The sequence below is a fragment of the Nelumbo nucifera genome, chromosome 3 (assembly GCF_055504915.1).
Source record: "Nelumbo nucifera cultivar China Antique chromosome 3, China Antique-T2T, whole genome shotgun sequence".
NCBI lineage: Eukaryota > Viridiplantae > Streptophyta > Magnoliopsida > Proteales > Nelumbonaceae > Nelumbo > Nelumbo nucifera.
In genome coordinates this window covers 110,119,955-110,132,885 of record NC_142651.1, presented here as the reverse complement: position 1 = coordinate 110,132,885, position 12,931 = coordinate 110,119,955, and the positions used below count along the sequence as shown (strand labels likewise).

The following is a 12,931-nucleotide window of genomic DNA, read 5'->3' as shown; positions in this document are numbered from 1 at the left end:
AGTTCCCACCTTTCCCACCTATTACAAACCTTATCACTTAATAGTTTACTCCCTAAGTACTAGTCTAATATGTAATTAAGAACATTCATTGCTATAGTATTCTTAATAGAACAAACAGGGAATACATTTTGGGATAAGTTAGAACATACCTCCTCGCCTTGCGTGCCATCCAATCCCGCTCTCCTTCTAATGCAGCTCAGAGCATCCAAGTCCATGCCTTCATCAGCCTCTTCCCTATCATCATCTTCCTCCTCTCCTCCTTGTTCTTCTAAGTTGTCAGCCAAGAACTTGTTCAAATCACAGTCCTCTTCATCCTCTTCCTCCTCCATATTTAGTTTACCTTCCCAGTCAACACCTAGCCTACCCCAATTCCCCGACCTTGCCAATTTCAATTTCTTCGAGACTTGGCTAGTTGCAATTCCGAGTCAAAGTTAGAGTCTTCTAACTCTCTTATCACAACCCCTTCTGAAGCCCTTTTTCTCGAATAACTAAAAACTTTTCATTTTCTGGGATTTGCATTAATGCCTTACTCTTTCCTTTTCTCACTTTTCCCTTACTCGATCCCTCCAAATCAGGATTGCCACATAGCTCTCTTTTTTTTCGAAGTGGATAGCCAAATCATCCAAAATTACATTCTAAAATATTGTAAAGAGTAAAAGATACACATGCAACGGAATGGTGTTAAAAAGATGCCCATGTTACATTCAATCATGGTTTTTAAGCCATTGTTGATTTGGACAGTCAGATTGTTCGGCCCGAGAAACATCTAGGCAATCAGTTCCATTTTATCCTAAATCCGGCCCTTGACCAAAAACCATTGAATCGGTCAATGATTCATTGATCTAGGTGGTCAAATCTTTGACCTGTTCGACGGTTTTTGGCCATTATTTATTTTAAGGGTAAATTATAGACCCCCCTGTACTATGGGGTCTATGACAAAGACTCCCTATACTTTGTTTTGCGACAAAGACCCCCCTGTACTATGACCGTGAGACAAAGACCCCCTTCCATTAGCCTTCCATCCAAAAAGACTATTATAATATTTTTTAATTCCCATACTACCCTTGAAAATGAATTGAAAATACTACTGCATCGGGATTGAACCCATTTGATCCCAACTATAGCCAAACGGTAATTGGCTTCTAGTACAGGCAGGCAAATACTACAGCCAAATGGCCATTCGATCCTGATTTGGCAATTCCAAGGATGAAAAAACAGAAGCAACAATAGTTGCTTCAATGAAGATTTACCCAGAATGAGTAGTATCATAAACCCTGTACAGAGTCCCATACCGTTTTCCCCTTCAAATCTTCTTGATTCCGTAGAGACTCCGTGGATGGGGATCAGTCCATAACCCCCGACTAGCCGGAAAGGGATGACATTTTCCCGTCGAGCATACAGTGGAAGGCGAACAATGTTGATCTTCCCCTGTCCCTTCGGATGATAAAGAAGAAGAGGCAATGGCAAGAAGGCTTCAGAGAAGCTGGTGAATCCGCTTATTGCTCCGTGAAGAAGACCTTCTCTTCCATGGTATTCATCATCCGAGAGCTTCACAGTTATGCCTTGCAAATGCGGGAGATCCTTTTCTACGAAGATCTGCAATGGATTATGGATCGAGTGTAGAAGGAGATGCATGCTTCGTTCGTGTGTCTCTTTCAATAGGTGTTTTCACACACGCCAACTCTCATGGTCTACGTCATGATCCTTCTAGCCAACTTCACCGTGTACTCGATGGGTCACAACACCACCATTGCAGCACCAACAATGGCGTCGAGATCTTCGAGCGCTACGGTGGAAACTGTAACGATGACTGACATCAGGAATCAAAAGCAGTCCAAGTTTGATGGTTCGACAATTAAGACATTTTCTATTTCATCTTCAGTTGGTAAGAGCACCTTCGTGGAGGGAAGTAATGGTGGAGTGGAAAGGTCCGCCCGGTGGCCAGTGGGACTAATGGTGATGAATGATTCGATGGTTCATCATCGTGGAACGAGAATCGAACCATTGTGCCAAATGAGATATCTCGGGTGTCATCTTTTTGGAAGCCAATGTCGACACTGGAAGGTGGGGAGTCGGAAACAATTATGGAATTAGAAAGTCAGAAGGGGACAACAAGTGCAGAAGAGGTGAATCTATGGAATGAAATTTTGGAGGAAGCATCAAGAATGCAAGCGAGCATGAGAGATGAGGCTCTGGACCATGAGACAATGCAACGGTTCGTTTCACCGATAAAGGAGGAGATTGAACCGAAAGACTAGACAGATTACTTGAGGACAGAACTCATGTATCGGCTGGCCTTGTCCCAAGAGCCCGGCAACCCTCTCATCTTGGCAAACTATGCTCAATTCCTCTACCAAGTCGTCTGCGACCATGATAGGTAAACAAAAAACTTAAACCCTGTTGGTTGTTTTGTTCTATTTTACATTTACGTTTTCAAATCAAATTGGCGTTCTTTGTGGGTTGGTCAATACTCAGCGGATGAACCAGAGTCCCACTTTTGTGGGTTCACAGTACACTCAAGAATCACGATGAATACGAAACGAACCGCTTTTGGAGGGTTGGAGGATCGCCCATACAAGGAAGATGGCGAACAGAATTACAATGACGAATACGAAAATCACGATGAATACTCACTAGGAAAATTGCTTCTTCCACTTCTAATGGTGGTGGTGACCACAGTCCTGCTTCAGTGACATCTTCACTCGCTGGTTTCTGTCTCAGATTGCAGGAAAATCGCCTTGAGTCAATCGGAGGTAGTGAGCTAGTTATAGAAATCCATATCTTGCGCCGGCAGATTTATAGAGGGAATGAAAAAAAGAGACATTTGTTTCACAGAAATCCGTAGTATTTGCCTAGTATTTTCAACTCTCCGCCTCTCCTCATGACGACGTAGTATTTGCTTCCCGGTACAATCCTGACGGTGAAGCAACCATACCAACTCTCTGCCTCTCTTAGTCTTTCCCCATACTACAACCAAACAACCTTGGGCGATCTTCTCGGTGATATGGGCAGACATCTGTTGTTGGGCTATCAAGCATTGCCGTTTCCCATGATCGCCGCATCGTCGATGACGGCTATAAAGACGAGATTAAAAACGAAGAAGAGAAGAAAGGGAAGATAAGAAATGGGTTTCCTCCGTCCTTTCGTTTCGAAGGGTTGGGAGAGAGAAAGGATGAGAAAGGACGGTGATGGAGGGGAAAAGAAGAGAAGAAAGGGAAAATAATAGATTAAATAGGTTTTAAGAGAAAAAGGGCAAAAAAAGAAAATAGAAAAAATTAGTGGGGTATTTTGATAATTTAATGCATTCCGTCATTTAACTTAACGGTTAAGAGGGGTCTTTGTCTCATGATCATAGTACAGGCAGATCTTTGTAATTTACCCTTATTTTATTTTTATTTTTAGAATAAACTATCTATTCAAACCAAAAAGTTAAACCATCAACCCAGAAACCAGTTGCAAAACGGTTCTGCTCGAGGGTCATTTTTTAAAACATTGCATTTAATTTTTTAACTAAAGTGGTTGTGGTGACATTTGTTTAGATTAAGGGTATATTCTATTTTGGTAACATTTGTTTTGTTCGTTTTTTTCCATACGTCACATTATGCTAAGTGAATACCAAGCGGGTATTTGGTTGGGCAACAATGGGTCAGCTCTAGGCCCCTTTCCGACTTTCCCCCCTTTCTCTTCATTTTGGCTTGGAAAGGGATTTCCCATTTAACTTGTTTGCAATATGCAATACACTGTCCATAATTATTTCCCAAACACAATACATGGAAATGTCCACTGAGTTTGGCAAACTGGCTTCCATTTTAAAAAGGTATCCTCCCTACCAGTATCCAACAAATTGATAACCAACCAATTGGAGCATTCTATTCAAGTTCATGAGTGATAAAAGTGTTTTAGGTACGTGGCCTTTTTTATACTATACCATATACCATGGAACTAGTTGAAATTAGAAACAACCTTAATTTGCTCAGAGAGAGAATGTGAAAAAGAAAGGTACATATATCTATGTGAGTAAAAAAAGTGAGCCAGGAGGTCGCCTTTTGTCACACAAATTAAAGATGGATGATTCAAATACACTCCACAGTGAACTTTTGACAAATGGGTGGTGTGTACCTTTAGAATATGCCAAAACGACTAGGTCACGGTCCTACAAATAGGTTGTGTCATGGAATTCATGGATTTTAAGTCATTAGCTCCTTTTGTGGATTCCGGAATCTGTAGTGCAAGCTTACAGATTTTATTTGGTGGTATTTCCAATTTCCAAGTTGAAGAGTTAAATCCCTGTAATTACTTTAGAATCTATATCCACGCATGATCCACACCCCACAACAAGGGACAACTCGTGGTCCTGACTGGGCATACAACTTGTCAAAGAATCTAATTTCACTAATCCATATATTATATTTCTAACCAAGGTTCATTTCCAAATAGCATCAGGGCTTGTTATTGGTGTTAGCTCTATTGTGTTTGGTTTCATTGCTGTTTATCTGAAAAGATATATAAGCATTTTTTTCCTAATGGAATTTAAAATATAATTTAATTAAACCGTTGATTAAATAAATGTTTTTCTCGTATTGTATAAAAATCATGTATCGGGAGAAACTGTTAAAAAATGCTAAAAAATATTTTTCAAGGAAGATGTCGTATAAAACGTTAATAAATGATAATGGAACTAAATAGCCCCTATATGTGGCTTATAATCACACACTTTGGCTGGCGGATTTGGATTCATTTCCTTTTCTCTGGATTCCTCCATAGATTAATAGAGGAGTTCGGTTAATAGCTGAATTTCCAACTGGTGGATTTGGATTCATTTCCTTCTCTGGATTCCTCCATATAGTCAACAGGGAAGGAGTCTCGGTAGATAATTCCAAGATTCAAGCCATCCGGGAGTGGCCCAAGCCGCAGACCATTAGGGCTCTCCGCGGGTTCTTGGGGCTCACGGGATACTACCGCAAGTTTGTAAGGGACTATGGACTCCTGGCGGCCCCATTGACCAAGATGTTGAAGAAGAATGCATTTCAATGGGATGAAGCAGCTAACACCGCCTTCACAAACCTAAGGGACGCACTCTCCACTACCTCCGTGCTGCAACTACCAAACTTTGAGCAAGAATTTACGGTAGAATGTGATGCGTCTGGCATAGGCATCGAAGCAGTACTGCAACAGAAAGGGCACCCCATAGCCTTCTTTAGCCGCAAACTAGCAGATCGGCACCTCAAGCTACCGGCCTACGAGCACGAATTGATCGGACTGGCCAAGGCCATCTAGCACTAGAGGCCGTATTTGTGAGGAAGACCCTTCATTATCAAGACAGATCACTACAGCCTCAAATACCTTCTAGAACAGCGGCTTACTACTCCACCCCAACAGCACTGGGCAAGCAAGCTGCTAGGATTTGACTTCCGCGTAGACCACAAGGCGGGAGCCTCTAACCGGGCCGCTGATGCGCTGTCCAGGCGTGAAGAGGACACGGCGCACCTCTGCGCGGTCTCCCAGCCCCGCGTGACCCTACTGGAGGACCTAAGGAGCGTGTTGCCCCAATCACCAACGTGGAGAGACCTGATGCAAGAGTTACAGTCGGGCACAACCAAACCAAACTGGACCATCCACGAGGGACTTGCGCTGTACAAAGGAAGGGTATATCTCCCAACAGATTGTCCCTTGATTCCAGCTATCCTCGCTAGCATCCACAACGCCACCCATGAAGGGGTGCAGAAGACGTTACACCGCGTCCGTGCAGACTTCCATTGGCATGGTATGCGAGGCTCGGTCAGGGATTTCATCCAAAACTGCTCCGTATGTCAGCAACAAAAGTGGGAGAACTTACACCCAACAGGACTCCTGTAGCCCCTTTCACTCCCAAAGCAAATCTGGGCCGATATCTCTATGGACTTTGTTGAAGGCTTGCCTAAAGTCGGAGGGAAATCCATCTTATTCGTAGTGGTGGACCGCTTCTCAAAATATGCTCATTTCATTCCATTGTCCCACCCCTACAACGCAGTTTCTGTGGCCCACGCCTTTTTCACACACATCTTCCGCCTACATGGGCTGCCCGAGACCATCGTCAGTGACAGGGATGCAGTCTTCACCAGCACCTTCTGGAAGGAGCTATTCAGATTACAGGGCACGACCCTAGCCTTTTCCTCCGCCTATCATCCACAGACGGACAGACAAACGGAGGTTGTCAATCGCACCATAGAAATGTACCTCAGTTGCTTCGTGGGGGACCAACCACGACGCTGGGTGAATTGCCTTCCTTGGGCCAAATACTGCTACAACACATCCTACCACTCGTCCCTTGGCATGACTCCTTACGGTTGCAGCAGGCACAGGCACGCATGAAGATAGCCTACGATCAGCACCACCGCGAGGTCACCTTCCAGTCAGGACAGTTCGTTTGGCTAAAGCTCCAACCCTACCGACAGCTCTCCCTCAGGCGACGGGGCCCCCAAAAGTTGACCCCAAGGTTTTACGAGCCCTTCAAAGTTCTTCGACAGATCGGGAAGGTTGCCTATCAACTGGAATTGCCCAAGCATAGCAAAATCCACGATGTCTTTCATGTGTCCCTACTAAAGCCTTTTACAGGGACTCCCCCAACGCAAGTGCCTCCTCTACCCCCTCTCAAGGACGGCAGACCCATCCTCCAACCTAGAGCTCTTGTCCGGTCACGCATCAATCAGGGCACCTTCGAGGTTCTAGTAGACTGGGACGGACTACCATCAGCGGAGGCCACTTGGATTCCATGGACCGACCTGCACAACGCCTACCCCGACCTCGAGCTTGAGGACAAGCTCATTGTCCAGGAGGGGTGTAATGTTGTGGACATTACTCCCGGCAACACGCTGCATCGCAACCACAGGCAGTAACGCGCCTAGCGGCACGCACTGCCCGGCAGCGTGCCACGGCAAAGGCGGCACGCACCGCACGGCAGCGGCACGCACCACACGGCAGCAGCACGCACCTCACAACAGCAGCAAGGTGGGTCGCGCGCGTCAACGGTAGAGCGGGGCCCACATGCTAGTTGTACCTTTCCCTTATCCCCTATTTTTGTGTTCCCCTTAGAAGTAGGAGTTTGAGTTTCGATAGAAGTTTAAGTTGCGATAAGAGAGGGACTACCTTAGCCGAATACAAGAAGGAAACCCTCCAGTAATCTCCTATTTAAGGAGCTGATTTATTCAATAAAGGTATCGAATTTTCAGTCAAGAAGAGAAAAATGAGAGTTAGGTGATCTCTTGAATAAATCACCCTTCAGTCCGCCACCATAGGGTCAATTCGCAAAAGGAAGGCAAGGGGAAGGCAAGGAGTTTTCCCAACAAACCGCCCCATGACGAGATTCTACGCCCGGGCCCATAACATATACACTAATACCCATCCATAAATTGACAATAATTTCGAGCTAATACCTACCCAACTGTACTTTGAACCTAAAAATTCTGACCCTGGACTGAACCTTTATTCTCCCAATTAAATTTAGTAGCAGCCCATCCTGCAATAATTTTTCAGAGAAATATTTTGTAAACACATGGGACCCACTTAATTCCAAACTTTTATTGGACCCAATTTTATATATGATGACCACTAATTTAATATGGAGATCGGCTTCAGTCAGTGCAAGACCTGTTCGAACACGAACAGTCTTTACATTCTTGTATTGGGAATATGCAAGGCTGTGATGATTGTTTGAACGGGCTTTGCACTGACTGAATCCCATTTCTTTAATACGTAGTATCATGTGCAAACTTTTTTACATGCTTTCACCCATTTCTCTTGCTGCTTCCATAGTCATAGATGGGCAAAGGTTGTATTGTATTGTTGCAAAACAATCAAATTTTGTTTTATCATCTACAAGACTACAAGCAATTTATACATATTCAGACCTCGCACATCTCGTGCAAGAACCCACTACAGCCTCTCTAGCACTTTTCATCTCGTGAAAGAACCCTCTAGAATCTAATCTCTAGCTCGAGCTTTTAGTCAAATTTCCTACCCCACAAGTGCTCAGAAAAGCATAAACTTTATCACGTGGCGAGTGACGACACTAGTTTTGATATAAATCGGATCCTTCGATTCACTAACTTAATTTTAGTTTAGGCAAATGCTAGTATGTCAAAATCATATGCATTTTAATTTGTTGGACAGCCCACTAAAAGTCTAACAATGCCACGTGGATAGCTCGTTGTCCCGTTGCACTTGCATGTCAGCTATGACCTTCGTGGCGTGGGTTAATTGTAAAATAATAGTCAATAGTTATTGCCACCAACAAATGGATCTGGATGTAGTAGGCACGTTAGGTAAACACAATGAATAAGCACGTAATAGTTGTGTGATACATGTCTCAGTTAATGTGATTTTCATCTGAACTTAGACAAAAATTATCTACTATTTTATTATCTTTGTCAAAATAATTAAAAATAAAAACAATGAAAAAAGAAAACCTAAACGTGTTGAGAATTGGGACTTGTTTATGTTTTCCTTTTTTAGTGTTTTTTATTTTTAATTATTTTGACAAAAATAATAAAATAATAGATAATTTTCGTCTTAACAAAATAAAAACATTTGGATGAAAGGCACATTAATTGGGACATGTGTCACGTAGCTATTACGTTCTCACTCATTGTGCTAACCTAACGCGCCTACTACATCCGGACCCGTTCTCGTTTAGATTTTCCTCTTACATTGTTTTTTATTTTTAATTATTTTGACAAAAATAATAAAATAATAGATAATTTCTATCTTAACGGAACAAAAATGTTTAAATGAAAGACACATTAATTGGACATGTTGACGTTGCCTACTATATCCGAAACCCCAACAAATAACTACAATTCCAACCACAAAGTCATTAATTATCTCTTGTAGTTGTTTGTGATTGAATCACCACGTACGCCATGTTGACGTTGCTTTGGTCGTCGCCGTGGCACATTTTAACTCTTTTCTAATAAAAAAGAAAATCACCACGTTCTGACAGCTTGTCTTACAATTTCGTTTAAATCATTTTAAGGTTAGTTTGAGAGTATTTTATGGGATAGAGATTGCAAAGTTTTCTAAGTGCTTCACAAAATCAATCACGCATGTTGTTGAAAACCATCTTAATTTGCGGATAAGGCAAGTAAAGAGCGAGAGAGAGAGAAAATTGAGATATTTTATCAACAAAATACTTTTTAATTTCTATCAACTTCATCTAACATTGCATATCTCATTATAAAATTGGGACCCGCTATAAAGTGAGACCCTTTATGTATAAGATGTGTGGTATCTTATTTTGTTCACGGGTGATTCGGACGAAAAGGAAAAAATTTTGTGATATCAACCCAAACAATCATGTTGTTGAACACCCTATGATTTGACGACGCTTATTGATTGCAACCACAATGTCAATTGATGATGAGTAGACTAGTTTTTAATGTATCCAACACTGTCAATGAGTGCAAAACTTTGCTTTCATTTTAATTGCGAAAACATTAATAAAAACAAATTTACTTTCATTATAAGACGTGTTCTTGCCAAACAATTGCAAATCCGAACCAAGTTTACAAATATGCCTGGCATCGGTTCTGTATTTGCGTTCTTCCTAAACACAACCGTAGAGAGTGTTCTAATTAGTTAAGTCATATACACATATGACAAGCCACTTTTATATCTGTAGTTAATTTTGGATTTCAACCAAAATTTTGGCATGCACTGTATAAATATTTGTATTTTTTTTTTTTTTTGATAAATTGTTTTGGGCTAATAAACATTAAGGCCAAAATGCCATTTTACACTTCCATCGAAGGGAACTAATAACAAGTAAAGCAGTTGTCATTGCAAAGTAGAGAGAATGTCTTAGCTAGTGGTACAAGTTGAGTGGGTTGGGTTGGATTTTAGCTCAACGTAGGCCCAATCATAAGGTTTAAGCCCAAGGTCAAGTCTAATCCACACTATAATTTGATATACATGTATGCATAGTGTCTATATATACATATATGCATGTAGATAATTAGGCCAGGCTCGGGTTGAGATAAGGCGAAATTGGATTCAGGCTACCTAGACTTTGGGCCCAAACACAACATAAGGACCAAAAATTCCAAGTCCAACCCTTATAAAATTGTGGGTTGGATCCACCCAAATTATATCCCTATCCCTAGGGTGTCTAAGGCTATGTCTGGTTTGAAGGAAAAAGTAGGGGAAGGTAAGAAAACATTTACAAAGCTGGTATAGATTTCCTTACCTTTCCATTCATTTCCCTACTTTTTCCTTCAAACCAAAAACAGCTTAAGTGAAACACAAAATGAAGGAATATGTTTTGATAATTACATTAAACTATAGGGATGTGCTAGCGAGACCAGATCTGCTCCTCAAACATGGCGCCTCACACCAACCCCACAGATACATCCCACCGTATACTGAAAACATTTCCCGTATTTATATGTTATTCTTTACGGGAAATGCTCCCAATGTGTGAGAATGTACTTGTAAAATCGTTGTGAGGAACATATCCAAATTCTGTGCTAGGATGATCGAATAGTTATCCAAATGGTTGCTTTGATCAATATACAATGCGAAATTAACGGAAGGAACAGGTCCTATTACGAGCAGTGTGCCAACGTTAGAGTGGGCGTTCCAAATGGCGTGTATAAAAGTAATAGTATGCATATCTTATTATCTATTGACATATTATGTATATATTGTGCTACTGTCCTACTGGTGTTTCCTGTGCTTTTTAAGTTTTAACGAGCCACGGAGTACCCCTGTTTGGAAACCATTTATACGAGAATTTGATTGAGCTGGTACCAGTCCATTCTGGCTCAAATTACAAGAATTGCTTTTATCATTAAAACCTTCCACTGTAAGGAATGTTGAAAGTAAATGGTAAATTTTGAGGTTTAAAAACTCTCACAAGAATGAAAAAGATGTTTAGATTTTGATTTTCCTTTTTACTGTAGAATGATTGGATTAACTTAAAAAATCCTGAATTAATTATTATGGTCTATAATGAAGCCAAATCAAGTATTGACATTATGTGACAAAGATGTAAGTGATATTGTAAAACTTAGAATGAACATAAAACTGAAATGCTCGCCAGGTCACATTAATTGGATATTTAGCCTTAATCAAACCATGAAAACTACCATTTAGCCGGCATTAGAAAGGCATTGGGTCATTGAATCACTAATTCAACCGTCCAATTCGGTCTGAGTTTCAATAACACTGGTACCATCATGGGTCAATTTGAGAGGGATAAGCTGAAGATACACTTTGACTCAGTTCCATCAAATTGCATAAGCTAGGTTTATTGACATTTAGCTGCCTAAGAAATTAGACAAGTTTGAGATAATTTTGGCAAGGCTCTCCAAATAAACTATTCAAAGAGCCTAGCATGAACAGCCCCCCACATTGACAACCCATTTGGCTCTTTGGATTTTTTTATTGCCTGTTTGGAAAGGGCTGAGCTGAACATTAATCAGTTTAAGTTGGTTTAATTGCTTTAAGTTGTTCTAAACAAGGTTTCAAAAACCAACTCGGAACCATAACGGTTATGGCCACCTTTATTCAGTTTGATCGTTTGGTTTGAATGGACGATTTGTTCTAACAAAAAATAAAATAATGGTCAAAACCGTTGAATGGTCAATGGTTTGACTACCTGGGTAACGGGTCATTGACCAATTCAACAGTTTATGGCTAGGAACTTGTTTGCCTAGATGGTTTCCAGGCTGAACGGTCCGACCGCCCAGGTCAAAGGTGGTTCAAAAATATTGGTTCCAAATAAGTTATCTAAAGAGATTGAAGTAGATAAGCCAAAATCCATTCATGTACCGATAAGTTTTGGGGGGCGGGGTGGGGGGAATCAGTCAACTTTCCGATGTTTTTTATTGGTAAATATGGAGTCTATTAGACAGTGAATGCCCTTAGCTCCAATCAGATTAATGTACAAATACATTTATTGTAAATATATAAAAGTACATTATTGTTTCTCGTTGATATTGGTATGTTTCTATAAAATTACCCCTTAAACTGGACACTTATGAGACTCACGTTAGTTTAGAATGCTCACAATCGTTGAATAGACTTGGGGAGTTTATCCAGCTAAGGCTGACATTGATGTGCTACCAAAGAAGTTGACGCAGCTTGTCTCAGCTGCTAGGGTTAGACCCAGAGCACATGTAGTGTGTGTTTAGTTGAAACACTGAACCCGGACCATTTTTCAGTTATGCCTTAGACTTTGGAAATTGATGGGCAAAACTATAAAGTTACACATAACCCCTAAACTTGATTATGGTACTGCAGTAGGTGTTGGATTGGGCTGTCTTTGATATGCCAATCAGTGAGATCCATTGAGGGTCAAAACCTGGGTATATTGAGGCAGTCTGAGAATTCATTTGAGTGGGTGATCATAGTGATAAGATCGGCCCCTTTGTTAGACAAAGTGAATGATAGGGCTTATACTCTCTCTGATGGAAACCTAAACCATCGACAAAGAGCGTAACATTGCCCTTTGCAGCCAAGGGAGAGGTCCTTCCCTGTCAAACAGTGTTTGATCATTATGGAACGAGATGTTAAGTGTAAGAGACCATTACAGTGCTGACTACATGATGATTTTATTTTACTTAAATCCATTATCCTTGGGTCTTCATAGGATGGCTGAATTCAATGATAATTTAAGTGTAAATGTTGGGCCCATTTTGTGCCCATAGTGATGTGCTCAGGGGTTCACTGTGTTTAGCATTGAATTTGGTCAGGCCTTTTCACAAAGGTTGGGCCAAACCCTTGTGGACTCATGTGAGGTCATTGTGGGGTCCTACACCATACAAATCAGGCCTAAGTTGGTCATGCAACACCCTTGGATCGTGAGCCTTATAGCTAATGGGCCTAAAGCCCATAATTAATATGATTAATTAAGTTGTCACCTGACAGGATAAGTTGTCATGTGACATGGGGCAAA

At 41.2% G+C, this 12,931-nt stretch overlaps 1 pseudogene; it reads left to right on the top strand.

Moving 5' to 3' along the window:
• Positions 1-1,255: 1,255 nt before the first annotated feature.
• Positions 1,256-2,381, top strand: LOC148801843 (uncharacterized; annotated as a pseudogene).
• The last annotated feature ends 10,550 nt before the right edge of the window (positions 2,382-12,931 follow it).